General features: G+C 40.1%; 1 protein-coding gene across 12 annotated transcripts in view; it reads right to left on the bottom strand.

Annotated features, from left to right (window-relative positions):
• The window catches only part of LINGO2 (leucine rich repeat and Ig domain containing 2), a 1,254,957-nt gene that overhangs the window by 221,266 nt on the left and 1,005,960 nt on the right, over positions 1–27,731 (bottom strand). Inside the window, exon 1 of one of the 12 annotated variants that reach the window (XM_075826630.1) lies at positions 7,150–7,429. The exons of the other annotated variants lie outside the window; for them this stretch is intronic. The gene's annotated coding sequence lies outside the window, so the exon portion shown is untranslated. Of the gene's footprint in view, positions 1–7,149; positions 7,430–27,731 lie in introns of those variants that run through there. 12 annotated transcript variants of the gene reach the window in all.

A 27,731-nucleotide genomic window follows, 5' to 3' on the forward strand; every position in this document is an offset into this window, starting at 1 on the left:
ATGTACGATGCTAGGAGTCCCTGCCTCTCCGTGGAACTACTGTCCCATACTGAAAACATGATTACAGTACGGGACAGTTGTCCTGCAGCGAGGCAGGGACTCCTAGCATCGTACATAACTATGATGCTAGGAGCCCGGCTCCCTGCACTGAGCTCGGTCCGGGACTTCCGGCCGAAATACGTCAGTCCATTACGGACGTTAATGTGCTCGTGTGAACCCAGCCTTAGGGTATGTTCACACGGCTTATTTTCGCCCATTTTTCAGGCCGTAAACGGCCGAAGAATGGCCGGAAAATCTGAAGTAGAACACCTCAAAACATCTGCCCATTGATTGCAATGGGAAAACGGTGTTCTGTTCCGACAGGCTGTTTTTTTACGCGGCTGTTTTGAAAAAAACAGCTCCAAAAACGGGCGTAAAAAACGCCACGAAAAACGTGACTTTGATAAAAAAAAACGTCTGTAAATCAGTGTAAATCAGGAGCTGTTTTCCCTTGAAAACATCTCCGTATTTTCAGACGTTTTTGGTTAAGCGTGTGAACATACCCTCAGAATTGCTTCTTATGATGCCCATATGAGTTTTGTAAAGTGATTTTTTTTAATCTTTATTTATACTCTAATCTTTTAACATTATTTTCTTTTTAAATGGAGCAGAATTCTATATTAAACCCACTGCTCTAAGGATATTAACACTCTGAGCTGTAAATAGACCAATAAAGTCACATTCTATTTCATTGAGACTGCATAATTATTTTTTGCTGATATTACAGTAAATCAATATTATGTATTCTGACCAATAGGGCATATAATTCACTTTTAAATTAATGTTGTTCTGTCTTGCAATATGTCTTCTTCATTAGTAAACATAACAAGGGAACATATGAAAGAGGCCACTCTTAGATGTGGCGGATATGTTGTGCACTGAAACCCCATAACAAAGTACAGTAAAGTGCAAGTGAATAGAGTTAGACAAAAATCCATTCACATGTGGCTGAAAACATCTGGCCTGATTTTCGGGTATAGTGCGGATTGTCAAATCTATGATATAGCTTTGCTTGATTCATTGTGGATTTAGGTAATTGCCTCCATATATATTATTGTGAGAAAAATATTCTCACTTTCTACTTCTCTGCCAAATTGCAGAATTATCAGTCTACGTCTGGAATCAGATACAGCGCTCTGCTCTGTTTTTGTGCGTTTTTCGTGACTTTTTAATGGCCTTTTTTTAATGCGGACAGATATTACATTAAAATCTATAGAAAAATATGAAATGCACTACATGTACTGCATTTTTGTTTGTGGCCTTTTGAAGGCAATTTTGTTGTCATTGCTGTGGGTATGACATTTTTTCAGGCATTTTTTTTCATAGGCTTCTCTATAGGACTTTTAAAAAGCCAGAAAAAAACATGCATAAAAAAAAACATTACATGAAAACGCCAAAATAAAGGCCACTAAAACACACAAAAAAAACTTGTATGTCACATTTAAACAACACTGGCGTTATTTGGAGTGTTTTTTGATGCAGTTTAAATTGCCAAAAAAATTCTGTATGTGAAGGAGGCCTAATTAACCCCTTCACGACTTAACTGCCGATGCCCTGTGCAGTTAGCACGTGTATAAACCTTGACAGCCTGAATTGGGTTTAATGAGTGCAGTGCTGCTTCAGTGTGAGCAGCACTGCACTCTCATGTTGGCCGGGGCTTTGAGAGCCCTGGAATACACCCCCCACTGTAGATAGTGCCACCCACAACCGCCTGTAGCCAGCGCAAAACCCTCTGTAGATAGCTTCATCTAAGCTCCAACCAGCATCGGAATCCCCGGCCAGCGCTCTGGCTGAGGACTCCCCTCCTAGACTGAGCCCCCGCCATCATTCCATCCCTGATGTAGATAGTGCCACTCCCCCTGCAGATAGCAACCGCCCCACTGTAGATAGCATCACACCCCACACTGTAGATAGCGCCACCTGAACTAACTCTAGGAGCGGAATCCCCGGTGTCAAAATGCACTGGCCGGGGATTCTGCTAAAGGAGAAGCCCCTGGTGTCACTATCCATATATGGACAATGACGTCAGCGGCTCTCTCTAGGAGCGGAATCCCCGGTGTCAGATCGCTCTGTGACGGGTATTCCGCTACTGGAGAAGCCCCTGGTGTCACTATCCATATATGGACAGTGATGTCAGGGGTTACTCCTTGAGCTTTTAGAGTTAACCCCTGACATCACTGTCCATTTATGGACAGAGACATCAGGGGCTTCCTGTAGGAGCGGAATCTTAGGCCAGAGGGATTCCGCTCCTACAGGGAGCTACAGTGGTGCTATTTACAGGAAGGGGGTGCCAATTTTGGGGGTTAGGTGGCGCTATCTGTATCGGGGATATTGCTAAATACAGGGGGCTGTTGCTATCTACAGGGGGTTGGCGCTATTTATAGGGGGTGTGGTGCTATCTACAGTGGGGTGCTATATACAGGGGGTGTGGCACTATCTACATGGGTACTGTGGCATTATATTGGCACTATCTACAGGGGACACTGTGGCGCTATCTACATGGGCAATGTGTGTGGCACTATGTGGGCATGACCTACAGGGAAAACTGTGACACTATGTGGGCACTGTGGCACTATTTAAAGTGGGTATTATCTATGTGGGCACTGGCACTATCTATGTGGGCATTGTGGTATTTTCAGAGGGTGGGACAAAAAACCCTAACGAATAAAATTCATCCATTTTTTAACGTCCATGAAAAACGGATGGCAAATGCCGGTTAAAAACGGTCAGATAGCCGGGAAATGGATTCAAATTTTGAGACACATTGATGCAAAACAGCCATTAAAATCTGATAGTTGATTCGTTGTTGACTTCCTGTTTTTTTTCACTGTTGTGTGTATGTAGCCCTCTTCATTCTCCCCTCACAGCGATCCAGGGTGACGGAAAGAGAAGAGGACTAATTGTTGCTTGGCTCTACAGTGTATGTGTATATAGATAGATAGATAGATAGATAGATAGATAGATAGATAGATAGATAGAAAGATAGAAAGATAGATAGATAGATAGATAGATAGATAGATAGATAGATAGATTTTTTTTTACAATTTTTAGTGATTTGTCTGCTTATAATAAAAAAAAACAAACACTGAATTAATTAAAATAATCTAGAAAATTATAACCTCATAAGTCTTGTAAAAAAAAAACAAAGTACAAATAGTTGTGATATTCAAAGTGGTTCCAAAGATATTATCGTTTAAAGAAGTGCATGTCAAAAATGGAAAATTTGACCTGGACACAGGGGCATCAATGATTCTTGGTCATGAAAGGGTTAAAGAAAGAGTCCAAATGGCAGATGTGTAGTGTCAGTGTCATGTTGTGATATTCTCCTTTATTTCAATTGAAGTTTAGAAATAATTAGCATTCCTGATTATCACTAAAAGGAAAGCCAGACAGTCTAAATTCTACAGAACATTCATAAATGTCAAAACATATAATTATAATTGTCCTCTTATTTAGTATTTACTTGTCTTTGCAGATACAGAAACACGTGCCCGCTTTTCTCCACTTTTTATAGTGAGTAGAACTGACATATTAATGGTATTGTCTATCACCAAGACTTGTAGGTGTGACAACTTTGTCTATCACGATGACTTGTAGGTGGAACTTATTCCATTAGTAAATATGGATGGACAGATGGAACCAAAAGCCTTTGGCAAATATCTCCAAAAATAACTAAAATGCAACATCTTGAACAATATTTTGCCCAAAAAAAAAAAATGACACTAATAACATGAGAGTTTCTGTAGTGTGGTTTATGTGCAGCAATACATTTATATGCAGAGATACATTCAAATACACAAATATTTAAAGGATCTCTACACTAATCTTATTCCACTTATATCACTTTGATATATATGAATACATTTTATAAAAAGTATCTCCATGGCTCCCAAATCTAGAACATCCGCCAACGCTGCAGAATGTATTGACATCCTACAGCACCGACAGCCGTTCTGGATACAGGCGTAATGGAAACAGAGTAGGATACTCTCCTAATGCAGAGTTATGAGAAGGTGGCAGCATGAACTACAGCCAGTTTGTGCTGTAGTTAGAAGCAAAAACGGTAAAACAAGTCATTTGGAAAAACGATTATAATATTATAATTATTTTTCTATATAATGTCAGTATAACTGTAGACTCTTTCTGAACTAATATACCAAGACTACTATATGTAAACACCTTACTTCAACTGTGTTATTCCTGTTAGGCTGGATTCACACGACCATGTTACGTCCGTAATGGACGGAACGTATTTCGGCCGGAAGACGGAAGACCCGGATCGAACACGCTGCAGGGAGCCGGGCTCCTAGCATCATAGTTATGTATGACGCTAGGAGTCCCTGCCTCGCTGCAGGACAACTGTCCCGTACTGTAATCATGTTTTCAGTACGGGACAGTAGTTCCACGGAGAGGCATGGACTCCTAGCGTCGTACATAAGTATGATGCTAGGAGCCCGGCTCCCTGCAATGTGTTCGATCCGGGTCTTCCGGCCGAAACACGTTCCGTCCATTACGGACGTAACATGGTCGTGTGAATCCAGCCTTACAGTTGACATACAGCTCACTGGATATTCTCAATGAGTATTATGTGATAACGTGCATATATGTTCACCTTTGTGTTGTTCATAATTTGAAACAGCAATCAAATAATTAATATTTCATAAGTCAATATAAAATGCTACCCCAATGGGGATATGAGACTGTACAACATTTTAGTAGCTGTGTTAATGGGCAAACTGAGTGGTTGGGCACTCAGGTTTTTTCTAAGTGTCTGATAGCCTAGACAGTTCACAGGCACCACTGCTGCCCTATGCAAACAGCCAGGCCCAGTGTTTCATGGCAAGAGATAAGGGAGGGCAAACTAAGAAATTGCCTATGGCCACTATTCCTAAGGGGACCCTTTAGAATGAACCTCCAGCAGCAAGTTCCATTTCTCCAGTTCTCTGGAGTACCCCATGCTAACTGCTCATGGAGAATCGTCGCTCACTATCACTCTACTTAAATTTGTGTCCTCCCTTAACGTTTCTCTAACATGTGGCACAAGATGTTGAAGAAACATTTTTTTAAAAATGCCATCCGTCGGCATCTATTGCCCATAGACTCCCATGTTAAAAAAACGTATACATTTAACGTATACTTTTTTTTACTGATGGGCCTGAGATTGTATTGAGCTGATATCATGACAAATTGTATAACCAACACCACCAACAGAACTTCCTGTAGTGCAATAATAGCTGCAACTGATGTTGGCAGCGATACACTCTAGCCGAGAGCACTTATTGGCCATTGTAAATAGTCCTGACTCCTCACTTCAAAGATAATTATAATGATACTCAGCTCAGGGACTTGTACAAACTTAAGTTAACTCTCCACTCCCAGCATGAACTCCAAATCTTCTTTCTCTCCCTTTAATAAGGTATGATGGTTCTGTGGGTGGACTGTTTTGATGGCTCCGTGGCTGGGTTTTATAAGATAAATATAAAAGTCTGATTTCTGATCCGGGCCAGTTTTATTTTAAAACCGGAACATACGTTGAGTGAAACTTCTACTCTACTTACAGCTTTTAACACAAGTAATATGAGCATTTCATGCTAAGTGATGTCACCATGACAGGAGCAAATGACATCAATAGTCCTTGAATGGGAGCACAGACAGCCTTAGTCCTCTCTTGTGACAACAGTGCTAGAAAGATAGATAGATAGATAGATAGATAGATAGATAGATAGATAGATAGATAGATAGATAGATAGATAGATAGATAGATAGATAGATAGATAGAATAAAAAATCAGCTCTGTAAAAAATCTGTTTCATATATGGCAGGAGCCAAAATAATCTTTTTACGAGGGAGAGACTAATGCATCTACTATCATCAATACTAAAAGTTAGGCACTACCTTGTTTCTCGACTTCTTTTAGGCCAATGAAGAAAGACCCCACACAAAAGCATCATAACTCACATATATAATATATTGCTTTGCTTTGCTTCCTTATAACACACATACATCATTGCTGTGAAATACACTTAGTCAGCAAACCACTGGATATATCTGGACATTGCATCAGGTGTATACAGAAGTATTTCAGTTGCAATTGCAGTTCTTTATGAATGCCACTAAAATAAGACCCAAGAAGGGAACAAATTGCTATGGCATCTGTAATGAGTACTATAACTCAACAAGGTCATGCTAGCAATGATATCACTTCTATTTTACTGATTGTGCCTTAATAATAATAAAATGTCCCATTAAACACTGGCCTAAATATAAAATGAAGATACTATTCTCTTTAATGAGCACAATAGTAAATATCAAATATATACATATATACATCATAGGAATAATGTTTCCATACAAATTTGTGAAATAGATACATTGATAGATAGATGAAGATAGAAAAAAAAACAATGGCAATACAAGGCCTCATGCACACACGTGTACAAGAAGAAAATGTAGTCAAACTTCTATAATAACCAAATATATATATATGTATATATATATACATATATATATATATATACATATATATTCTCTACAATTATACTGCCACCTCCAGCTATATAAACGTAGTAAGAACACATTGTTATAATAAATATTATAATACAAGAATAATAAATTAAATATTAGAATAAAGATTTCATTGTTTTTGATGCACCATAGCAAACACGTGCAATACCATCCTTCTTACAAATTCATTCTATATGTGGAATACTCGTAGTTTAGAATCTAGAATTCCACTCTACTTGTGGACAGAGGGAAAATTACAATTTCTAAAATGTCAATTACTGTGATGCACAAAAAGTAGAAACCACATGGAAAAAGCAGAACTCTCAAAAAGCAGAATATTTGAAAAGCACAATGCAAATCTCACTCCATTCATTCTTCCTGCCATAGAAGTGGCTGAGCATTCATCCTATCATTAATTCCTCCGAGCACAGTCTAACACTGTATAGAAGGAAGAGAAAGCCCATTTCCACAATGTCTGTAAATGAAAAGAGAAAACAGCCTGAGATGGCAAAGATCTCGGCAGCTTCTATGTCAACAGCGCAAGCAGGATGGCATGAACTACACAAGCAGGATGGCATATATGAAGAAAAGATTAAAATCCCTTACCAATCATTGATCTCTCCCTGGCTGTGCTCATGTTGCAATGTGCATAGCAGTTAGTGACTGCCTGTCTGTCTCTAAAAGCCTCACATCTGAAGAGGAAGACACAAACATTCCCTTTGCTGTTCATTTAACCTTGCACAGACAGCAGCCGTTCATAGGAACAGCTAAGAGCCGTTTAGGATTCCGGCTCGTCATGAGGTCCTCTGCAAGGCCAGGTCATTGATGGGGAACAGTGATGGATCATCCTCAATGTCTTGGTATAGGAACCCAATAAACTCAAGAAGTAAAGGACACCAATGATGCCAAGCAACCTGATTGTTCATAGTAACGATAATCCTATGGGGTTGCGGAACACAATGAGGTGGTCCTCCTCTCTGTTTCCTAGATTTGGGTACTACCTCATTCATTTAATTAACCCCCTGAGATCCAGCTAGGGAGCTGCTCTGATTATACAGTAATGGGTCCATCAGGTACAATTAGATTCCAAGAGAAACACTACAGTTTGCATGAAAACTCTTACAGTAAACAATTCCTGGTCCTCTTTATCCCTGGAGGGTACAATCGTAATTAACCCTTAGAGGACTGGGCTATTAGATATGCTCTAATCATTTCTGGTACCTCAAATGATGTTTCATAACATTGCACTAAATGGATATTGTCGTATGCAGATACTTAAATTAATTACAGTCTTTCCAAAATGATTCCCTTTTACATCAGGGTGTATTATTTTCAGTAGATGAAGCTATGGTGTGCCTGCATAATTCATAATGTACCAATCATGTGTATTCGTTGCTAGCATTTAGAAAAAAATATTGCTATTAATATTCATTCATTTGTAAATATTACGGAATTATTATGATTATGATGATGATTATTATTATTAATAATAATAATAAAACATTTATATTGCTTTAATTTAACAAAATGTTTTACTATGAAATGAAAACATTTGTCGATTCTTCAATATTGATCATATATATACACACACACACACACACACACACACACACACACACACACACACACATATATACATACACCCGCACACACAGTGTGTACTAGATTAATACTCTCCATTCATTTTAGCCTAGGTCTTGGCAACTAGTGACCCCTTACGGCATTGAACACTACAAGCATTAAGGGATAATGGATTGCATGTTTTAAAAAGAAAAATTCGACTGAAGCAGTGTTACAAGAGAGGCTGTGTGTACATTGAGAAGACACCCAATAGCCATATAAGCAGCTACCTTTGTGTGAGGTTGCTCTGACTACGGCACAAAAGAAGGTGAGGTTTTTCGTTTACACAGCATGCAAAGACAAGAAGGAGTAAACAATATAGGTGGAGGGAAAGAGACAAGAGTAAGGGAAAGATGTAATGCAAGCCATGATGATAACGTAATGTGTAGATGTAATATTCAGTAATAGAGATGCACATGGTGGAAAATGTAACACGTCATCATTCATTTCAATATATATATATATCTATATAGATTTATATATGCACAGTTCTGTGCAAATGTTTTAGGCAGTTGTGGAAAAATTATGCAAAGTATGAATGCTTTCAAAAATAGGTAGTGGTAATAGTTTTTTTTTTTTTATCACTTAACAAAATACAAGAAGACTTGGTGTGAGCACCCTTTGTCTTCAAAACAGCATGAATTTTTCTAGGAACACTTGCACAAAGTCATGGATTTCCTAGTATTATAGTCAGGTGTATGATGTACCAAACAGGTGATAATGATCATCATTTTCATATGTATGTCAAATTAACTGTAACAGAAACAGCTGTGTAGGAGGATTAAAACTGGGTGAGAAACAGCCAAACTCTGCTACAAAGGTAAGGTTGGGGAAGACAGTTTCATCTCACAGGTCCACCATGACAATACTGAGCACAGCAACAAGATACAAGGTAGATATACTGCATTAGTAAGGTCACTGCCAGGCAAAGATTTCAGAGCAGACTGGGGTTTCAAGATGTGCTGTTCAAGCTCTTATAAAGAAGCACAAAGAACCGGCCATTGTTGAGGACCGTAGAACCAGTGGTCGGCCAAGAAAACTTAGTGCAGCAAATCAATGACACATCATGCTTACTTCCCTTCAAAATCAGATGTTCAGCAGTGCCACCAGCTCAGAACTGGCAGAAACCAGTAGGAGCCAGGTACACCCATCTACTGTTCGGAGAAGCCTGGCCAGACGTGGTCTTCACGGCAGAATTGTGGCCAAAAAGCCATACCTTTGAGGTGGAAACAGGGCCAAGCGACTCAACTATGCACGAAAACATAGGAATTGGGGTGCAGAAAAATGTCAGCAGGTGCTAGTGGACTGATGACTCAAAATTTGCAATAATTGGCTGTGACAGAAGGCAGTTTGTTTGCCAAAGGGCTGGAGAGTGGTACAATAATGAGTGTCTGCAGGCAACAATGAAGCATGGTGGAGGTTCTTTGCAAGTTTGGGGCTACATTTCAGCAAATGGAGTTGGGGATTTGGTCAGGATTAATGGTGTTCTCAATGGTGAGAAATAAAGACAGATACATATCCATTATGCAATACCATCAGGGAGGCGTCTAATTGGCTCCAAATTTATTCTGCAGCAGGACAGCAACTCAAAACAGCCACTGTCAGTCATTAGAACTGTCTTCAGCTTAAAGAAGAACAGGGAGCACTGGAAGTGATGATATGACCCCCACAGATCCCTGATCTTATCATCGGGTCTGTCTGGGATGACATGAAGAGACAGATGGATGTGAGGAAGCCTACATTCACAGAAGATCTGTGGTTAGTTCTCGAAGATGTTTGGAACAACCTCCCCACCAAGTTCCTTCAAAAACTGTGTGCAAGTGTACCTGGAAGAATTGAGGCAAAGGTTGGTCACACCAAATATTGATTTGATTCAGATTTCTCTTCTATTCATTAACTTTGCATTTTGTTAATTGATTAAAAAAAACAACTATTAAGGCTACATGTACATGACTTTGCACCAGTGTGTTTCCAAATTTTCACCCATTTCCAGTCCGTCTGTCTGTTTTACTGGTCATTTGACATCTATTTGCCATCCATTTTTCATGACCGGTAAAAAAAATGGATGGGTTTCATTTGTCAGGGATTTTTTTTGTCCCAACCCCCTTAAAACACCACAGTGCCCATGTAGATAGTGCCGCAATGCCCCTGTAGATAGGACCACAGTGCCCACTGTAGATAGTGCTCAAATAGATAGTTCCAGTGCTCACATAGTACCACAGTGCCCACATATAAAGTGCCATAGTGCCCACATATAAAGTGTCAGTGCTCACATATAAAGTGTCAGTACCCACATAGATAGTACCACACATAGTGCCCATGTAGATAGCACCACAGTGTCCCCTGTAGATAGTGACCATATAGTGCCAAAGTGCCCATGTAGATTGTGCCACACCCCTTTTAAGATGGAACCACCCCCTGTAGATAGCTACACCCCCCTGAAAATAGCGCAGGTGCTAGGGATTGCACTCTTGGAGGAGCCCCTGACGTTACTGTCCATATTTGGACAGTGACATCAAGTGCTTTCAACTAGACAGGAGTTCCTGGCCAGAGAGGTTGCGACTCCATAGTTGAAAGCCCTGACATCACGTTAAGGGCTTCTCTGGACTTAGCGCTAAAAGTAGCGCTGTGCCCGGGAAGTTTTCTTGTGAGGGCCAGGATAAGTTTTTAACGGCCATCACAAGGACTGATTCCTGAAACATGGCTGTTAAAAACTGATCCATTGAGTTCTCTAGGGGCCGTCGGGCCGTGAAAACGGGCAAAAATAGGACATGTCCTATTTTTTGACAGCCAGTGTTCATGGGCTATAGAAAGAATTGTATTCGGCACACTTTTCAAAGGTAAAGTGGATTTTTATTTAGATTTTTTTGAAATGCCAGTGGCCATATGTGCAACATTTCGTTCGTTAGACCTTCATCGGGCACTGAGCCGTACTGGGGACTGTTTTAACGTAGCTGGCGCTCTGTAAATAATGGCGGCTTGCCGTTTTAAATGGCGCCATTTAAAGCGGCAAGCCGCCATTATTTACAGAGCACCAGCTACGTTAAAACAGTCCCTAGTACAGCTCAGTACCTTGATGAAGGTCTAACGACCGAAACGTTGCACATATAGACACTGACATTTAAAAAAAAGTAAAAATAAAATTCCACTTTACCTTTGAAAAGTGTGCCGAATGCAATTCTTTCCATTTCTTCAACTGGGTTAGGGCCGTATTCTGAGCACCTAAGAAAAACTAGTGCCATCTGAACAACTCCACACAGTGTTCATGGGCTGTTAAAAAACGGGCGTGTCAATACAGCCATAAAACTAGATTGGTCGTGTGATGGCTGTTAAAACAAGACGTCTGTCACACAGCCATTTGTCCCTGTCGTGTGAATGTATAGACTTTAAGGCCACGCTCAGATGTGGCAGAATTGCTGTTGAATTCCGCTGCGGACAGTCTGCAGTAGAATTCTGCAGCAACCATTTCTATACATTTTTAGGAAACTTAGTTCAGACGTTGTTGAAAATAACTGTGCGGAATTTAGGCTGCGGTGCAGAATTTCCCCTCTGCAGCTTGTACATTATGTTGCGGAGAAGCAGCGGAATTTCACTGCGGATTTCAGCCTTTGCAATGTAAAAACTGAAATGTGTGGCAAGTCCACTGTGATATCTGCAATGTCTAAATTTTTTTTTCTTTTAGTTTTACTGTATATTACTATGATCCAAATATCATTATTTTTCAGCTGTCAGTACCTTTTAGTCCCGATGATATCTAAATGGATACTGTCCGCAAGTTCAACATTTGAGTTCCCAACTAACAGCAGCAAGAAGGAGAAGGGGGAGTGATCATGAGATAATCCCACCTATGATTTACACATACCTGGAACATGGGGCAACACAGGGAGAGGAACTTTAGTTCTGGTGAACTGCCCATAATTCAAACTGGCAAACGGGGGCAGATGAGAACAAGAATTAGGCCAGGATCACAAACACAGATCTGATGCAGTTTTTGGTAGAGTTTTTCGCACAGTGTTTTGAGCCAAACACAGAAGTGGACACAAAATAAATTATTTTCCTTCCTTTTGGATCCACTCCTGCCATTTTCTCAAAACTGCCACAAAAACTGTATCTAAACTTTGTGTCTGATTCGGACCTATGTTAGTCTATGGGGCATGCAGACAGTCCGTGATTTTCACGCAGCGCGTGTCCGTTGCGTAAAACTCACGACATGTCCTATATTTGTGCGTTGATCGCGCATCACGCACCCATTGAAGTCAATGGGTGCGTGAAAATCATACGCAGCACACGGAAGCATTTCCGTGTGACGCGCGTGACTCTCGCAACAGCAGTAAAAACTATGAATGAAAACAGAAAAGCACCACATGCTTTTCTGTTTACAAACATACAGAGTGTTATAATGATGGCGGGTGCGCGAAAATCACGCAGCCACGAATCATATGGTGATGACACACGGAGCTGTTAAGTATCTTTTGCTTGCGCAAGACGCCGCGTTTTTTGCGCGCGCAAAACGCACACGCTCATGTAAATCCGGCCTTAGTTTAAGGATATGTTCAGACGGCCTATTTTCGGACGTTTATCGGCCCGTAAACACCAAAAAAATGGCCAAAAAATCGTAAGAAGAACGCCTCCAAACATCTGCCCTTTGATTGCAATGGAAAAAATGGTGTTCTGTTCCAATGGGCCATATTTTACACGGCCGTTTTGAAAAACGGCCACGTAAAAAAACGGCCGCGAAAAAGAAGTGCATGTCACTTCTTGGGACGTTTTTGGAGCTGTTTTTCATAGAATCTAGGGTATGTTCACACACAAACCCCAAAACGTCTGAAAATACGGAGCTGTTTTCAAGGGAAAACAGCTCCTGATTTTCAGATGTTTTTAAGCCACTCGCGTTTTTCGCTGCGTTTTTTTACTGCCGTTTTTGGAGCGGTTTTCAATAGAGTCTATGAAAAACAGCTCCAGAAACGTCCCAAGAAGTGACCTGCACTTCTTTTTCGCGGCCGTTTTTTTACGCGGCCGTTTTAAAAAAAAAACAGAACGCTGTTTTTCCCATTGCAATGGGCAGATGTTTGGAGGCGTTCTGCTTCTGACTTTTCGGCCGTTTTTCGGTCGTTTTTCGGCCGTTTGCGGCCCGAAAAACTGCCAAAAATAGGCTGTGTGAACAAACCCCTATTGAAAACAGCTCCAAAAACAGCCGTAAAAAAAGCAGCGAAAAACACAGCGAAAATCGCGAGTGGCTTAAAAAACATCTGAAAATTAGGAGCTGTTTTCCCTTGAAAACAGCTCTGTATTTTAAGAAATTTTTAGTCTAGTGTGTGAACATACCCTTAGGGCATGGCCCCACGTGGCGGATTTCTTCCGCAACTGTCCGCATCAATGCCGCACAGAATCTGCGTTGCAGATTCTGTTGCGGATCTGCCCAAAATGTGCAGTAAATTGATGCGGACTGGCCGTTGCGTATTGAGGTGAAAGTACTTCCCTTCTCTCTATCAGTGCAGGATAGAGAGAAGGGACAGCACTTTCCCATACTTACCGGCCGTTGTCTTGGTGACGCGTCCCTCTTTCGGCATCCAGCCCGACCTCCCTGGATGACGCGGCAGTCCATGTGACCGCTGCAGCCTGTGATTGGCTGCAGCCGTCACTGGAGAAAGAAGCAGGGAGTTCTCGGTAAGTATGAACTTCTATTTTTTTTACAGGTTGATGTATATTGTGATCGGTAGTCACTGTCCAGGGTGCTGAAGCAGTTACTGCCGATCGCTTAACTCTTTCAGCACCATGGACAGTGACTATTTACTGACGTCGCCTAGCAATTCTCCCATAATTACGGGTGCACACACGTAGTCACCCGTAATTACGGGTGCACACACACGTAGTCACCCGTAATTATGGGTGCACACACGTAGTCACCCGTAATAATGGGTGCACACACGTAGTCACCCGTAATTACGGAAGCCCCATTGACTTCCTCAGTCTGGCTGTAGACCTAGAAATACACATAGGTCCAGCCAGAATGAAGAAATGTCATGTTAAAAAACCAATATGCTCCGCAGCACACATAACATGTACATGACATCTGCGGACTTCATTGCGGAATTTAGAATCTCCATTGAAGTCAATGGAGAACTTCTGCAATGAGTCCTAAACCAGTCCGCCACACGTCCGCAACAACCATTGTATGCTGCGGACACCAAATTATGCACCGCAGCCTATGCTCCGCAGTGCAATTTTCCGCATCGTCTAAACGAACACTACTAAAATGCAGTGGAAGGCAATGGAAAAACGGGTCCGCTGCGGATTAACGCTGCGGAGTGTCCAGAGCAATTCCGCCATGTGGGGCTTTGCCCTTAAGGGGATGTTCTACTATTAAATGTTTTTCCAAAAAGCTCAGCATACTCTTAACTGCTGAAAAGAAACTGCCCTATGAACAAATAAATTTACTTTGCGTTTTCCTTCTCTGTCTTTTGATCCCTCTTCTGCAATTTGTGGAGACATGCACCTAATGAAACGCCCGTCTTACGCAACAAATCTGCAGCGAAATTTGCATATTTGACAGGTAATTCAGATGTTACTGATAACACGGGGAGAACAGGCGAGAGAACAGCAGGGACCACACATGCACGTTCCTAGCTGTATAACAGAACAGCCCATACAGGGCACGTCACTAGTGACATGCCGTGTACCAGGCAGAAACTTTTAACAGTTTGACCACGTGATAGATATACGGATGGTAAAAGCAGTGGGCAAGGAGAGTGACGTCACTAGTCATGTGCCCCATGGCAGCATCGGGAAATGGGGCCAATTTTGATACAGTAAGTGCATTACAAATGTAATAACATTCCAAGGTTAAAAGCACGGACACATAAAAGTTTAAACTCGGAAAACCCCTTTAAAATAAGATTAGCTTAACCCCTTCCTGACGCAGCCATTTTTCAAACTTCTTTTTCGTTTTTCCTTCCCCACCTTCCTAAAGCTATAACTTTATAAATTATCTGTCTGCGATAAAAGCATATGAGGGCTTAATTTTTGAAGGACGAGTTTTATTTTTTCATGGCACCATTTATTGTACCATGTAATGTACTGGGAAACTGAAAAAAAATCTTTGTAGAGTGGAATGGGAAAAAAAAGCAATTCCTCCATTCTTTTTTGGGCTTCACCATGCAATAAAAACGACATGTTAACTTTCTTCTAGGGGTCATTACAATTATGGAAATAATTTATATTGGTTTGTTTTTTTATGCCTTACTACTTTTACAAGGAAAAACATAATTGTTAAAAAAACATTATTTAGTCGATTCAGCAGTATGAGGGTGATTGCGTCGTGGGGGGTGATGGGATGTCAGGGGGGAACGCACCCTCTTTCTAACGACTTAGATGCCACAGTCGCTATTGACCACAGCATCTCAGGTGTTAAACGAGCGGGTCATCACTCGTTAGGGTATGTTCACACGCAGTGGTTTCAGACGTAATTCGGATGTTTTACGCCTCGAATTACGCCTGAAAAAACGCCCCTAATACACCTACAAACATCTGCCCATTGCCTGCAATGGGTTTTACAATGTTCTGTTCACACGAGCCTTTATTTTATGTGTCGCTGTCAAAATACAGCGCGTAAAATGACGGCTCATCAAAAGAAGTGCAGGACACTTCTTGGGACGATTTTGTAGGCGTTTTTCATTGACTCCATTGAAAAACAGCTCCAAAAACGGCCGTAAAAAACGCCTCGAAAAACGCGAGTTGTTAAAAAAACTTCTGAAAATCCGTATTTTCAGACGTTTTTGCTCACTGCGTGTGAACATACCCTTACAGTGAAGTGTGTCGGCTGTATCATACAGGCGACACCCGCGTAGAATGGAGCGGGCTCACAGGCATACTCTCCCTTCCCAGCTATGACGTAAGTATATGTCAAATGTTGGGAAGGGGTTAATAACTTATTTTATGTCTTTGGTTTAAAACCAAAATTCAATTTGATTTTGTTGTTACTTTAGTGGTGTAGCAATAAAGGTCACATCGGTCACAGTTGCCACCGCACCACATCATTTTTGTGGTAACTTACGTCAAGATGCTTCACAAGGCAGCAGCTCCATAAAAGAGAGAAAGTCCGCACACCAGTCAGGTTCTTGTACAGAGTCGGCTGGACCCTGCAGACTGATAAGTGCTTTTCCCACCTTCATCCTCCTCCACATGTCTTTTTGACGAGTTTTTTGGCACGGAAACCGCTCCGAAAAACTCGTCAAAAAACGCCTGAATATGCCTCCCATTGATTTAAATGGGAGTTGGACGAGTTTTTTTTACCGCGAGTAAAAAAAACGCGTTGTGGTAAAAAGAAGCAACATGACCCATCTTGAGGCGGTTGCCGCCTCCAAAACCCCATTTCAATCAGTCAGAAAAGGTAAAAAACACCTTGACGAGTGTTTTGATGAGTTTTTGTCAAACTACTGTGTAAAAAACGTCTGGAGCAGTTTTTGCAGGAGGAATTTTCCTCCTGCAAAAAACTCTGTGTGAACACAGCCTAACCCCTCTTGTACGATACATTCAAGTTTTTTCTTTGTTTTCTCTAGTTTTTTGGCACTATTATGAAAATCGCAACAAATCTGTGCCTTTTTGCAGCGATTCTGAAAATTGTACCAAATAAAGGTACAAAACATAAAAAAAACCTTGACTGTTAGGCTATATCATAAAGTGCAGTCAAATCAAGTTTTTTTGCCGTGATTTTTACCGCACTGTGTGAATATAACCTGATATCACAAGTAGCAAGTAAACACATGATGAGCGCTGCAGAATAAGGCCAGTAGTCCTTGGATTTATTTCGATTATTTTTTTGATAAATACTCTGGGGGGAGTTTATAATATTTTTTATACCAACTTCTCTGGGGCATTTGATGAATTTACACTGCAAACCACACCTCAAAAGTGGGTGGAGCTTAGTGGAATGGTCGGGGCTATCCGCGGCATGACATATTTACTATAATTTACACCAGAAACTGGTTTAAAGTATGGGGGAAAACTATGACAGCTCATTGATTTTCCTTTTCGATGTACAGACAACAGAAAATGCAACAAATCTGTTAGGAGACATGCACCTATAAAACGCCAGTCTTAGTAATTTTGGCCCAAAGTGTTGCGGCACCAGATTGGTGTCTTTATCATATACAGTTAAGTTCAGAATTATTTGGACAGTGACACAAGTTGTATCTGTTTGCCAAAACATATTGAATATACAGTTATATAATCAATATGGGCTTAAAGTGCAGACTCTCAGCTTTAATTTGAGGGTATTCACATTCTAATTTGGAGGAAGGGTTTAGGAATTACAGCTCTTTAATATGTAGCTGCCTCTTTTTCAAGGGATCAAAGGTAATTGGATAATTATCTAAAAAAGCTATTTAGTGGGCTGCATGGGCTATTCCCTCATTAATCCATCATCAATTAAGCAGGCAAATGGTCTGGAGTTGATTCCATAAGCATATGAGGGCTTCATTTTTGCAGGACGAGCTGTATCCCACAACATGAGGTCAAAGGAGTTCTCAATGCAAGTCAAACAGACCATCGTTAGGCTGACAAAAATTAAGAACTCCATCAGAGAGATAAGACAAATGTTAGGAGTGGCCAAATCAACAGTTTGGTACATTCTTGAAAAAAAAAATAGCGCACTGGTGATCTCGTGAACTCCAAAAGGCCTGGACGTCCACGGAAGACAACAGTGGTGGATGATCACAGAATCCTTTCCATGGTAAAGAAAAACCCCTCCACATTTACCCAAGTGAAGAACACTCTCCTGGAAGTAGGTGTATCAGTATCTAAGTCCACCATACAGAGGAGACTTCATGAGAGCAAATACAGAGGTTTCACTACAAGGTGCAGACCATTAATTTGCCCCAAAAATAGAAAGGCCAGATTAGACTTTGCCAAACAACATCTAAAGAAGCCAGCCCAGTTCTGGAAAAGCATTCTTTGGACAGATGAAACTAAGCTCAACCTGTACCGGAATGATGGGAGGAAGAAAGTATGGAGAAGGCTTGGAATGGCTCATGATCCATAGCACACCACATCCTCTGTAAAACATGGTGGAGGCAGTGTGATGGCATGGGCCTGCATGGGTGCCAAAGGCACTTGGTCAGTAGTGTTTATTGATGATGTGACTGAAGACAGAAGCTGCTGGATGAATTCTGAAGTGTTCAGGGATTTACTTTCTGCTCAGAATCAACCAAATGCAGCAAGGTTGATTGGACGTCGCTTCACAGTACAGATCGACAATGACCCACAACATACTGCGAAAGCAACCCAGGAGTCTTTTAAGGCAAAGAAGTGGAATATTCTGCAATGGCCAAGTCAATCACCAGATCTCAACTGATCAAGCATGCATTTCACTTGTTTAACTGGTTGCCGACACAGGACGAGAATGCTCGTACTGAGTGGCGAGTACTTGGCCCATTAGGACGAGCATTCTCGTCCTGTGTGAAAGCCGTCCATGCGCACGATCGAGAGCGGGGCAACGGCTGTAATACACAGCCATGGCCCCGCTCTGACAGCGGAGAGAAGAGAAACATATTCTCTCCGCCGTTAAGCCGAATGCCGATAAAAGCTGATTGCGGCGTTCAAGGAGGGGGGACTGCACTTTGATCGAGTCACAAAAGATAACTGTGACGCGATCAAAGCCCATAACTTGTATGGCCAGACAACCCAGGGTCCATTGAAGGACCCCAGGGCTGTCTGAACTTATTTCCTGTTGTTAGGGCATACTGAGGTATGCCCTAACAACTGCCTGTGTACAATCAGTACAAAGGCTAATGTACTGGCATATAGATCTATGCCAGTACATTACAGTTACAAAATCAAAATCAAAATGATAAATCCCTTTATGGGATTAAAAATAAAAGTTAAATGTATGTAAAAAAAAATAATGATAAATAAATAAATAAAAAGTTAAAAAAATACACAGAAACACACATTTTTTTTATAATAAATAAACTTTTTAAAATATAAGTCCCAAAACATGAAATAATATATACATATTTGGTATCGCCACGACCATAACAACCTGTACAACAAATGTATAACATTATTTATGATGATCAGTGTATGGTTTAAAAAAAATATATTAAAACTGCTGTGGAACTGCTTTTTTTCTGCATTTTCGCCAAAATAAAAATTTATAGAAATTAAACGATAATGTATTTGTAGCACAAAATGGTACCTACATAAAGTAAACTCGTCCCGCAAAAAACAAAGTCTCATACAACTACGTCGTACAAAAAATAAAAGAGTTATGAGCGTCGGGATTAAGAGGGGGTTAAGACAAACGATAAGGCAGAAAGACTCACAAACAAGCAACAACTGAAGACAGCTGCAGTAAAGGCCTGGCAAAGCACCACAAAGGAGGAAACCCAGCGTTTGGTGATGTCCATGGGTTCCAGACTTCAGGCAGTCATTGTCTGCAAAGGATTCTCTACAAATTTTCAGTTTGGATTGCATTTCGAAAATCCACTACAGTTTACAATACATGTGAATGGGGTGAATGTGAATGTGTAAACAGGGCAACAATCAGCCAAAGAAAGAGCAAACGCTCGTTCATCGGCTGTTAGTATGGTTTATGCAGCAAGAAATATTATCGATGCCGGCAGCACAGCTCCATGTGGAAACGGGGAGATGTGCTGCCGACATGATAGAAATGTTAGGGGATGAGCGATCCTAGTAACGAGCGCTCGCCCCATACATTACTGATAATAGCTCCTTGTGATAGGAGCAGACAAATGCCGATTAATGAGCTGCCTTGTTAATCGGCACTCGTTTTGACGGCCCATATCGGGCCGTGTAAGGGTATGTGCACACACACTAATTACGTCCGTAATATACGGACGTATTTCGGCCGCAAGTACCGGACCGAACACAGTGCAGGGAGCCGGGCTCCTAGCATCATACTTATGTACGATGCTAGGAGTCCCTGCTACTCCATGGAACTGCTGTCCCGTACTGAAAACATGATTACAGTACGGGACAGTTGTCCTGCAGAGAGGCAGGGACTCCTAGCATCATAGTTATGTACTGTGTACTTAACACAGCATCATAGTTATGTACTCCCTGCACTGTGTTCGGTCCGGGACTTGCGGCCGAAATACGTCCGTCAATTACGGACATAATTAGTGTGTGTGCACATACCCTAAGAGGACCTTAATACTGCCAGCGATGTACAATTATCTTCTGGTCTGGTTTTATTATCTTAGTTCTGAAGAAGACAATGGGTTTCTGGGAGAAATCGGTGTATAATGTTTAACCAAGTCAATGGTAGCATAAGGTGATTTGGTAGTCAAGAAAGGGCAGACTGACCATATGGGTATCTGCACACTACCAATGGGCTTATGGCCATAGTCAGTTACAGCACTGACAACATTTTATTGCAAAGCCTGCAATGATGTGCTCCTCTAATGGAATTTGTTAACCCAACCCATGTGTATTTATGCCTCTAAGGATTCATAAGAGGCCCAGATCACTCAGTTTGCCAAAGGACACTGCTATATTCAATTATCTAATCTGCAAGGACTACAAGTGGAAAAATTTAAATATATGGTTTTGTCTAAAAAGAGCATAAGGATTATAAAGGGAATTAATAGAATAGGGTACATGGTATGTCTAATCTTTTTTAAATGGATGTGTTCCTGTAGGTTGCTTGGACACTATTTCTTCGATTACTTTGAGGAGTTTTATTTTTCTGTGTTGTGTGAATGAGGATGTTGATGACATTTCATTGATGAGAATCTGCAAGCATGAGACACTTTCTTTATAGGGAATGTGCACAAGATCCAAGAGGAAAACAGCAGTATAGAGCGAGGCTCTGCAATATAGATAGAGTAATAGGTTTTGCCAAGAGTGTTAGGGTCTGTATTAGGGTCAGGATAAAAGACCAAGGGTTGAAGAGGACTTAAATAGGACAGAAAAATTTAGTGAGTTGATGCTCAGAGAGAAATAAAACAGAAAATAAGGGGCTGTAAGATGTAGGGTGGATTTACTGTAAAATACAACACATTTTGCACACTGGTATGTGCTATGGTGTTAATATCATATGTCAGGTAAACAGGAATTTTGCAGATCATATTTTGGCATGAAACACGCAATTATAAAGAATTCTGAGCTTGTTAACATTAGCATTTGGAAGGTATAATCCCGGAAAATATTCGTCAAATTACAATAATATGGCCTGTCTCTATAGACAAGTTTTCTTAAATGTAAATATTGCTTCTCCTTTTCTCTATTAGGGAATATGTAAGGTGTTGAAAAGATCTTAGTTTACTGAAATTTCAAATAAGACAAGCTTTTTTTTACAATAAAATTATTTTCTATATTCACCACTCAATTAAAATTGAATGAGCTCATTTTTAATTCATGTTTTCTAGAAATGTAGGTCAGAGGTCTACGGATGGTGGACTGGTGGGATGTTTTGCAATTTTGCTTTTTCGGGTTATTGAATCCATAATTTTTCATCCTTATTTGTGCAAGCAAACCGGTTGTATTATTTGATGTATGCTATTATGTGCATAGCAAAATGTAGTGTCTGTTTTTATATTAAATCGGAAACCTAAATAGGAAGTGAAGATTTACATCAATGCAAGCAACTAAAGAAGCTTAGACTTCCAAGTTGTAGCCGCAAAATATAACAAATATATCCTAATTCAATCATACTTTATTTCTGGGGTATACCGGTTGTACCATGCCATGTGTATAATATCCTGCAGTATCACTATTATATTAAATCTACCGGAAACTGTATCTTCTGCTAATTCTGTTCAAATTTAATACATTTTTCAATTTCAAAAGATATTTGAAATGTTAAATACTTTTGTGTCAAAAAAGACAAAAGTATAATAGGTATGATACCTTTATTGGCTAACCATAAAAGTTCTATATGCGGCTTTCAGAGCGCACAGGCTCCTTCTTCAGGCAGTTTACAAATGAATGACTTAGAAAAAAGCACAACATTTAGATGTTACACAAAGACAATTAGTACATGAGGTGATACATCATTAAGATAAGCCGGAGCCATAAAACTGAGGTTATAGGGGTGATGACTTAGGAGTTAAGGCATCTGGAGTCAGTCTGATGGGGGACGTGACGTGTGTCCATGTAGTGGCTCATAAATCCTGGTGTTAGATTGAGGCCTTGTGTCAATGACTGGAATTTTATCATCATCTTGAATTCCCAAATTTTTCTTTCTCTGTTGTTTTTAAAATGACCCTTCAGAATGAGTACCTTTAAATCTGCCCCTGGTCAGAAGTGCCCTCTCACCACCAACAGAGACTGGCACTTTTCCTTGCAACAGTAGAAAATGCAAGACCTGTACCAACATCTGGTCATCAAACACCATCCAGATACCAAACACGCAGCAGGACTATAAAATCACTGGCACGTTCTCCTGTACATCCTCCAATGTAGTGTACATGATCCTATGTACAAGGTGCATCAATAAAGGAATCTACATTGGAGAAACAATACAAAAACTACAAACCAGGATGAATCTTCACAGACATACAATAAAACAGGAGGTAGATCACCCGTGGGAAAACACTTCTCTGGACCAGACCACAGTTTGGCAGATTTAAAGGTACTCATTCTGAAGGGTCATTTTAAAAACAACAGAGAAAGAAAAATTTGGGAATTCAAGATGATGATAAAATTCCAGTCATTGACACAAGGCCTCAATCTAACACCAGGATTTATTAGCCACTACATGGACACACGTCACGTCCCCCATCAGACTGACTCCAGATGCCTTAACTCCTAAGTCATCCCCCCTATAACCTCAGTTTTATTGCCCCGGCTTATCTTAATGATGTATCACCTCATGTACTAATTGTCTTTGTGTAACATCTAAATGTTGTGCTTTTTTCTAAGTCATTCATTTGTAAACTGCCTGAAGAAGGAGCCTGTGCGCTCTGAAAGCCGCATATAGAACTTTTATGGTTAGCCAATAAAGGTATCATACCTATTATACTTTTGTCTTTTTTGACACAAAAGTATTTAACATTTCATATTGTCTCTGGCTAACACGGTACTACACAATTTTTTACTGTACTTCGTGAAAAAAGATATTTGGAAACAGATGTCAAATATAATCCTTTTGGTTTGAACGGGATGGGAAAACATAAGAATGTTGCCTGCAGTGTCTTTCTGTCCTGCGCAAAAACGTATTTCACCGTCTTGTATTAATATTGAAAACAATGCAAGAATAGAGGCGACAAATGGCCTTTACTGTAATTTCTCTTTTTAACCATCTTCCCATTGAGCTTAATAAGCACAAAATGAATGTTGTCCCATTAAGTTAAATGTGGAAAAAACTAATCTTTGTTCTGTCCATAGTTTTTTACATTGAATTCAAGGGGGCATCGTTAGCAAAATGTGATGCGATGGATGACAACATCATTAACATCATCACATATTTATTCATGTTTCATCCGTTGCTAACTAAAAAAAAAACAACAATATTCACAGTATAATCACAGCATTACCGCAACTTGCAACCTCAATGTTTCCCAATGGGCGTCTTGTTACGAACAACATGCGATGTCGCACAACTTTTCTACCCATAGGAAATCACTAACGTTGTGACTCACAGGTAACCCTATGTTGCCATGGTGACCTTGCTTAAAAGAAAGACAAATAAAGTGGAGGTATATGTAATTGCCGCAGTCACGGACCGCAGCCTTCCCTTACCTGCAGACCGCAGACCTCGTCTCTGTGGCCGACATCTCCTTTCCCAGACACGTCAGCGCATCTGCCCACTATGTCCTGCAATGGACACAAGGGGGGGGGGGCGTGCGCGCACTGGTTCCCGGCCTTAAAGGGCCAGCGCGCATATGTAATTATTTAATTAATTATTTCCCAGATCACCCTGGACTATAAAAGGGCCCTGCCCTTCAACTCCTTGCCTGAGTGTTGTTGTAGTTTTCCCATGTTCGTATTGCAAATGGTCCCTTAGTATTTTCCTTCTCCCAGTGTTCCTGTGCCCTGCTACCTGTATCCTGTATGCCGTGCTGTGTCTTGTTCCAGAGCCTGTTTAGTATTGGAGCCGTGTTGTGCCACCTGCTGTTATAGACCACTCCTGGGTATCATCTGCCATGTCTGGCGCAACCTGCCATGCCGACTGGTATACACCACGTCTGGTTTCATCTGACACTCCTGATACCATCCGCCACTCTGGCGCAACCGGCCGCATCTAGTGCCAGAATCCCTGCCACCATCTGGACTATCTCAGGTACCCTTATGCTACGAACTTGTATACACTTTTGCATAGACTGTGACTTGGCCAGCTGCCTCTCTGCTACGGCGGAGCAGCATAGTGGGTCCACATACCCCCAGATCAGTATTTATACGTGCTTACTAACCTTTTTGCATGATTTTAAAGTATTTATTGGTATACCTAGTTTAGACTAGAGGAGAAATAGTATTTACATAATATACTTTTCTCTGGATGTAGCCATGACCGCCTGAATGAAAATATTCACTTATTACACTGCTGGGAACATTTAACATGCTGGAAATGGTGAACAACATGGCAGCAAAGACAAGAAAAAGTGAGATACACAACATCCTGAATGTCATAAAGCAAATAACCAGATATATTTGTTTTTACAATATGCTAGTCTTGAAATCAATTATTCTTTGATAGGATCTGCAAGAACGTTTCCTGGTTTCACTAGTGCTGTATGCTATGGAACCTTGGTGTCCTGGAAAACAACAATTGGTGACATTTTTCAAAACAAATTCAAGGAAAACCAGAAGCAGTGGACATAACCAATGAGATCACTGATATTATTTTTTTAAAGAGACTCTAAAAATTAGCTGGAGTGCACTAGTTATAAATCTTTGTCATGGGCAGTCCCTTCTCCTGCAGAGACACTCAGTTAGGGGGCTTCCTGGGATCAAGTATAATAATGCTCCTGCCTGCCCAAAAGAGAAAATTATACTCAAGACCTAGTGTTTCTCCCACAAAGAATTGTGTTCTATAGAAACTCTATTTATTTAGTTTGTATATAGGGCATTGTGACATATAAAAAAAGTAAATATAAATATTCTGATTTGACCTCTTTAAGGCTTCTAACATATTTAATAAAATGTGACCTTTACTATTTACATTCTGAATGAAATAATTTCATGTGACACAGAGATTAGTAAGATTTAACTATTATTGTTATTGTGCTGATTTCTTATTAAGGAATGACTTTCAGCATTTTCTACTGTCTTTGACAATGTTCCAAACCACATCATAATAATAAAGTACAGCAAAGGTTTTGGGAATCTCTAATGGGATTATCTAGGAAAAGAAAGACATATAAATATGTTCCGCCAAAACATATACTGACCGACCCCTGGAAAAATACCAAATGTGCAAAATTTTCTGCAAGCTGTTATAATTTAGATAGTTGAGAAAAATGATTTCTGCTTTTAAGCTGTAGCTTATTTTCAATAACCTACATTCTTGTTAGATGGAAGGGAGGTGGATATTATGTGTTATTTTACAAACTATCATTCAAAGTAATTTATACTTTATAAAATATTTATTTCTAGCTAGCAGAGGCTATTATCATAGGGTGTTTTTTTTGTTTTGTTTTTTATTCATTTTTGTGAACAAATTATGGTACTATTCGTGACATATGCCATTTGCACGTGTAGTGTCGCACCCCACATCAGCACTTAACATGTAATATAAAGGATGATTAATTAAATGATTACGTCAAGGATGATAGCCATGAAAGTATCCAAAGAGAGATATGAGAAAGAAAGAGAGAGAGCTATTAAAATGTCTTTAGAAGGAGCTTGTAGCTAGTTTATAAAGTCCTGTGATTACAGCAGCCTCTGCACTGATTCAATCAGAATGTAAGAGTGTACTAATATGGAAGAGGGAAGGGAAGAGGAGTGGCAAGTGTAATGCGAGCTAGCATGCTTGTAGAAACATTACCTGGCTGTAGCTCCACTATACCTGTACCATAGCAGACAATGATGCCGACTTTCTGTTAGCGAATAAGAAAGAAGAAGAGGTCTGCAGCACAAATGGCTACCTTTTGAAGGCTCCACAAGAGTAATGTACATGAGGCTCTAAGAGCACTGGCTAGTTTTTATTTTCCACTGTGAAGTAGACGTAAATAGTAACTGTTGCTAAAGTGTCAACCTTTGTCATGAAATTAATTTGTCACTCTACATATATAAACATGGCTTTCAACTAGAGCATCATACTTTCTGTAGCCAACTTTTTTCTTTCTTTCTGCCTCCTTATCCCTTATGAAGCTAAACTGTGTATATCACAAAGTGATTGGAAATGTATTCTCTGTTAACCTAATAAGAATGTTTAATTGGGAATCCACCTTAACATCTGAAACCAATGTGGATATACCCAGGCCTGTAAAATGAAGGCTCCACCAGCTACCGTGGAAGTTGTATTTATTATTATGGTATATATCAGATTGTCATGCACTTTTTTTTTTGTTTTTAACAATGTAAGAGTTGCCCTCCATACATAAGACATCACTATGCTGTCAGGATGATCAGGTATTTTGGGGCATTGACGTGTAAATTCTGCGAATGTGAGATATTGCTCTTTATTTTACTATATGCATCTAAATAAAATGTGTACTACCATGCTTGGTATTGATTTATGAAAGGTAAATGGAAGTGTATTGCTGCTGAACAAGAAGAGCTTAATGCTATTTATGAGCTTTCCTATTGACAACCCTGCAATAACCCCATTATTCAGCAGCATACATATGCGTAATGTGTGATTACATTCACCACCTCTTTGTCCATTGTTTTCAATAAACGCTAAAAAGTTGGAGTAGGAAAAAAACATTGCTATTTTCCCATCTTTCAGATGCCAAGAGCTGGAATTGTTCCAGTTTAATTATGAAGAAATCATCATGTGCTATCCAATATTTACATCTGTACAATAGTCAGGCTAATAATCGGGCAGGTAAATGACTAACAGTGACAGTACCTTTAGTTTCAGCACAATAAAAAAAATGCTTGCAAAACAAAGAATGAATGCAGATGCAAAACAACCATTTGTTCAAGAACATAACATGACATGAAGTGCATGACACCGCAAGGGATATACAGGACCTCAAATAACCTTCATATCCTGTCTTGCTAGCTCTAGATAAAATATTTTGTACTCTCCAGTTGTAAAACATGTGTAAGGCAATTGACAATGCTTAAAACAATGACCTCCTCATTACTGAATGAATTGTAAGAAATTTCTTCTGTATTTTTCCTCTAAAATGTAAATCACTCTACTTTTCTTTTACAATCCAACCGGCTAAATTTCTTCTACCATCTCTATAATTGACTAAGTGTAAACATTTTTTTATTCCCCATTCATTCTCTACGGTACAAATACCTCAAAGGACAAGGAAATCCTAGAAAATAAGAATTAACAGAATTTAAGAAGGTGGGCCAGAGGGGACCTGATATATGAATGGCCCCATACTGAAAAATGTTGTGAAAAGCTGTTCCCTATTAAGTAGCAAGCAACTACAGTACATCGTGGCACGTTCTTCAAAGAGAAAAGGATTGTTTACTGGTATAGA

Source organism: Rhinoderma darwinii, chromosome 1 (genome assembly GCF_050947455.1).
Source record: "Rhinoderma darwinii isolate aRhiDar2 chromosome 1, aRhiDar2.hap1, whole genome shotgun sequence".
NCBI lineage: Eukaryota > Metazoa > Chordata > Amphibia > Anura > Rhinodermatidae > Rhinoderma > Rhinoderma darwinii.